Genomic DNA, 6,394 nt, shown 5'->3' on the forward strand with positions numbered 1-6,394 from the left:
CTCGAGGACTTGTGAATTATTCTGAATATATTTCTCTAAGTTATCTTGTTCACTTCTCTATCTTCTTACTCTTCACACTCTAAACTGCTACTGAAACATAACCTCTCTTCGGAGCAAGTCTTCTAGACTTAATCACTAAACTTGATCTTCCTTACTAACTCGGAGTGAATGCATTCCTTGTTATGAATCAGTTTAAGTGTATTCTTGATATAACAATTGTTGTCATTTATATTTCTTTACTTTCCACAACTAACTATCTAACAATCTAACTATATTATTGTTGAGCTTTTAGATCCTTTGAGATTAACTATTCCGCAATATACTTGTTCTAACGTTTGTTCAAGTGTGTCTCCAAGTTTTTCTCTCAACAATATATATATACATATATATATATATATATATATATATATATATATATGTGTGTGTGTGTGTGTGTGTATATATATATATATATATATATATATATATATATATATATATATATATATATATATATATATATATATAGGTAAATGTTCAAATGAGAACCACAAAAGGTTAAGAACCTAAGAAACACATTTATTAATGTATCTTCGTCTTAACACTAAAATCTTATATGCGGGAGTATTACCCTACAAACTTTTTCATTCTCTGTATATCTCATCTTCTCTCTCTTATTCTCTCGTCAGGACAAAACCCAACTACCTCCATCTACATTTTTTCCGGCAGCCTCCATCACCATTTTTTCCGGCCACCGTTACTCCGTTATGAACATTTATCAAATCTGAAACTACCACAACAACCACCACTAAAAACCACCACATACGTCATAGCTATCACCATCTACAAAGTTGTCTTGACCTGCACCACACAACCTATTCTTCGCCACTTTCTGTTATCGTTTGTCTCTCGATATCTACAGGCGTCACCTTCTGTTTGTCGCACTAGATTGGCTTCCAGTCAACGTACCAGATCCACATCTGTAGCCTTCAAATCTGAGAAATTCTTACCTCCGATGGTTAGATCATGAAGCCATCGTTTCCGTTCATGATTCTGTTGACTTTACATTGTGTATTTCTCACATCTGGTTAGATCTAAGTGATTCCGGTGGTTTTTTGGTGTCTCCAATGGTGTTGTAGTCCAGATCTGCCTATATCTAGTTTGATCTCTGTGGTCGCCATTGTTTCTTTGCGAGATTGGCTAAGTTCGACTGTTTTTGTTCAAAATGTGATGGATATTGTGTTAATGAACTCCAGCAAGGACAACTCGGCTATTTGAGTATGTTTGATATTTTCCTGTGAACTCAAATGGAGGTATGGTCACATAATTCTATTTTGCCTTGGTAAAAGAGAAGTATTGGATTAATTGATTTATTCTAAAAGCTGTAAAGAAAAAAAAGAACAACATAAATGATGGTGTTTCATTTCTCGAGGAATTCTTCCATACATATTAATTACTTAGAATATTAGTTAATGTAGGTGAAATAGATGTTTTTGTGATTAATTCTCAATAATGGTTATATTACTTTGTGCTAGTGTATATGTACATATAATAAAATAAAATTTTATCATATACGATATATTTGTGTGTTAAGTAAATTTTGTTACGTTGATAAACGAAGCTAACATGTGTGTATGATTTTTTTTTTATATTTATACAGTGAGGTTAGGTGTTAATCGAATTGTATAATTAGAACAAATGTAGATATATACAATTAAATATTAGTATTAATTAGACCGACGAGACAAATTTTTAATACATAAATAATATCAAATTTTTTGGATTAATGTATGAAAACTAATATATGAATTGTATTAAGTTTTATTAAATTGTGAATAAATTATGTCTTAAGCTGTGAATTGGTTATAAAATTTATTTAAAATATGAATAATTTATGTATGAATGTTTGTATTAATTTTCTTGTAAACATACATATTTGTTGTATTATGTTGTGAATTGAATTTAGAATGTGATATATTATGTTAATGTTTTTTAAAATAATATGAATTTTTGTTGTATTATGTTGTGAATTGAATTTAGAATGTGATATATTATGTTAATGTTTTTTCAAATAATATGAATTTTTAAAACTGTGAATTGTGATGTTTTAATGTTTCAACTATTGTTTAGTTTTTTTTAATGTTAGTTTTAACTCTTATTAATAACAATATAAGTTTTAAGCCATGAATACATAAGTTTTTATATGTTTTAAGCTTTGAATTAGTGTCTGAACAAGTCTATTACGATGAGAATATAGTTGTTAATGTACAATTTATGTATTAAATCGTAAATTTATTATATTAAGTTGTATATTTTGTGTATTAAACTGTGAATTGAATATATTAAGTTGTAAATTAACCATATTAAACTATGAACTTTGGGTATTAAACTGTGAATTTATTATATTATGCTATGAATTTTGTGCATTAAGCTATGAATTGACTATATTAAGTTGTGAATTCTTTTATGAATTTGGTGTGTTTTTATTTTATTTTATTTTTTATTTTTTGAATTTTATGTTTTCTTTGAAATATGAGATGAAAAAATCAGTATAAACAATTATGATTTTTTTTTTCTAATTTTGAATAAAGTATGTGAAATTTAAACTTTAAGTTTTTAGTTAAGAATATGGTTGTGAAGTATAATAATTTTGTGTATTAAATTGTGAACCGACTATATTAAGTTGTTATTATTATTTTTTTTGTTAAAATATGAATGCTTTATTAAACTATGAATTCTATTTTTTTATCAAGATTTGAATTTTATACCTATAAAATAGTTGTGAACATAGTGTATTAAACTGTGAATAGGTGTTTTTATGCATTAAATTGTGAATATGTAAGTTAAGTTATGCATGTGTTTTTGTTTATGCACTAACTTGTGAATTAGTGTCTGAAATATTGAATTAAGTTTTGAATTAGTGTCTGAAATATTAAATTAAGTTGTGAATTAGTATCTGAAATAATGAATTAAACTGCGAATTTTGTTTTTTAATCCTTTTTTGATTTTTTAGGGAATGATGTTGTTGGTGTTGACATTGATGCTTTGTGGTGACGATGGTTGATGACAACGTATGGTAGACTGGTACTTGGCAGTGTTAATGGTGGCGATAGTGGAAGAGTAATGATATTTTCTATTTCTCACTCATCATCTTTGTTGATTTCAGATAAGTTATCCTTTTTTAAGATTCAAGTATATATTTTTCTTTTGATGTTTTCTTATGAAGTATGAGATAACTTATGTATGTATTAAAATATAAATGAGTTTTTCATACACTGAAATATGAGATTATACTTGTAAATAAGTTGTGAATATATTGTATTAAACTGTGAATTTGCTGTGTTAAGCTGTAAATTTGCTCACAGCTTAGTATAATAAATTCACAATTTAATAGATAAAAATGTCTCTAAATATGAACATATAACTGTTAGTATTAAGTTAAAAAAATATAGCCGTGCATATATATTTTTTGTGTATCAAACTATGAATTACTGTATTAAGTTGTGAATTTTATGTATTAAACTGTGAAATGATTGTATTAAGCTGTGAATTGACTGTATTAAGATTTGAAATTTTTATGAATTTTGTATTTGCTTCTGAAATATGAGAAGAAAGAATCATTATACATATATATGATTTTCTCTAATTTTAACAAAATTATATAAAATTTAAATTGTGAATATTATGTACATTAAATTTTGAAAAACACCAACTGTTAGATCTAAATGTATAAATGTATGTTTTTAAGTTAAGAATATGATATTTTTATGTATTAAAGTTTTAATTTTTTATATTAAGATTTAAATTTTATATATTAAACGATAATTGAGTATATTAAATGATGAATTGACTACATGTTGCTGTGATTTTTTTTAATAATTTTTTTAATAAAATATGAATGATTTATGTAAAAAAAATTGTATTAATTTCTTGTAAATATATTTATTTTTAATTTTATATAAGTATGTAAGAATGCCTTAGCTTTTATAATTATTTTGCATTAAATTCAAAATGGATGAATAAACTAGTTTATTAAACTATGAATGTAGTATTTAACATGTCATTGTCTGACTTTATATGCATATCTCATTTGGAAGAAAGAGATGTTGCAATGTTGACACAAGTGGTTGGTGGCGGCATTTGGTGGTGGTAAAGTTTGGGTTTGATTTCTATGAATTTGAGAATTAGTGTAAAATAAGTTCTGTTAAGTTGTGAATTTTATGTATTAAACTGTAAATGGACTGTATAAAGTTGTATTTTATAAAAGTTTTGTGTTAAAATATAAATGAAAGCATGCACGGAAGTATTAGACTAAAAAAAATTACGATTTTGCCATTTTCTTACCAAAAAGCCAAAAATCAGGATTTTAACAAACTTGATAATACTCACAATATATATTTAGTTATTAAATGAGGTTCTTAGGGTTCTTAATCTTTTGTGGTTCTCATTTGAACCACTCCCTATATATATATATATATATATATATATATATATATATATATATATATATATATATATATATATACTAGATGAATTCTCGTGCGTTGCGCAACGAAGATTAAAAATATATTGAAAATATATTGAAAAATATATGTTTAAAATGGTTATGTTATTGACATTAACTTTGAGATAATATTTTTACACTAATTTATATATATATATATATATATATATATATATATATATATATATATATATATATATATATATATTATTTTGAACAATAATATTTATTGACATCAACCCACATTCCTCATTAATAGAATTAAATATACTTATCTATTTAGTTTTATTTTTAACAATTATTATTATTGATTAATTATATTTTTACTTATGAGATCATTTTCTAATTTCAATAATGATGTTCATTTAAAATACAATTTATTTATAGCTAAATGTAATTTATAATTTGATGTTATTATCATTTAAAACTGTTATTCATTAGTTTTAAACCACTTATTATTAATAATAAGTTAAAGAAGACTTTTAAGAAACACTTAATATTATTATTAAAATGTGAAACATACACTAAGTAATAAAGTGATAAGATAAACAATTTGCATTTCAAAAAAGACTTGCATGGATAATATGATATATCTTTGTAATTTGATTTTATTATTTATAATTATTGCTTATTAATTTTAAAACCACTTGTTATTATTAATAAGTGAAAGAAACTTTTAAAAAACACTTATTATTATAAGTAAAATGTTAAACATATACAAAAATATAAAGTGATAAGATATACAATTTGCATTTTAAAAAATACTTACATGGATAATATGACATATCCATGATTTTTTAATTAATTATTGTTTTGAAGCAATATGAACATACAAACATGTATAAAATGGTTAAGTAAATATCATATATATTACCTTTCATAACATATCATCGATAACATGAATCTAATCTAATTTACATTAAAATTTCAACCACAACTTACAATGATATTCTTAAAATAATACTTAAATCAAGAAAATACAAAAAAATTAGTATATAACAAACTTACAAATTAAAAACTTCAACATAATAACATGGCTTCAAAGCCCTCAAACCAACACGAAAAACTTTAAACTTGTTTTCTTTATGAATTTTGTATGTGTATGTCTACTAAAAAAGATTGACATTTTTATAGTAGAGTATCCATTAATTGTTTATTAAATATATTATATAAGTCATAAAACCTTTGAATTGTTAATCATTATTAAGAGACTTTTGAGTGGTATTCATTAAAATAGGAGGTTTCAAATGCATTAGGTTCAAGAAAAAATGCTAGCTTTGTGTATATATATATATATATATATATATATATATATATATATATATATATATATATATATATATATATATATATATATATATATATATATATATATATATATATATATATATATATAACCAAGAAACCAGGAAACCAATCTTTTTTTCAACTTTTAGAACTTATTTTGTATAAAAAAAATTAGAAATATAAGAATTCATAACTTTATATCTTTTTTCCAACAATATCAAATTCGATAAAAAAAAATTTCGTCAAATTCACAATGAGAATCTAAATTCAAACGGTGAATCCGAAAAATATATTTGACATTCACAATGTTATGTTATGAATTTAGATATTTTTAGTTTTTTTTTTAATAAAGAATAAACTCTAAAACTTGAAAAAAAATATTTGGTTCCTTGGAGAACCAAGAATTATGGTTCTCTATTGAACTTTTCCATATATATAGATATATATATATATATATATATATAGAGAGAGAGAGAGAGAGAGAGAGAAAGAGAGAGAGAGAGAGACGGAGAGATAAAAGTTCAAATGAGAACCTCAAAAGGTTAAGAACCTCTAATAACCCTTTCATTAAGGGTATTTTTTCAATTTCCATTTACATTATATACATACAAACTACAAACTAAA

At 23.7% G+C, this 6,394-nt stretch overlaps 1 long non-coding RNA gene across 1 annotated transcript; it reads left to right on the plus strand.

The window, feature by feature from the left end:
• Positions 1–530: 530 nt before the first annotated feature.
• On the plus strand, positions 531–4,282 carry LOC111921702 (uncharacterized). Its single transcript, XR_002860249.3, has 2 exons — positions 531–1,292; positions 2,993–4,282. It is a non-coding gene; the product is annotated as an uncharacterized LOC111921702 (long non-coding RNA).
• The last annotated feature ends 2,112 nt before the right edge of the window (positions 4,283–6,394 follow it).

Source organism: Lactuca sativa, chromosome 1, assembly GCF_002870075.4.
Source record: "Lactuca sativa cultivar Salinas chromosome 1, Lsat_Salinas_v11, whole genome shotgun sequence".
NCBI lineage: Eukaryota > Viridiplantae > Streptophyta > Magnoliopsida > Asterales > Asteraceae > Lactuca > Lactuca sativa.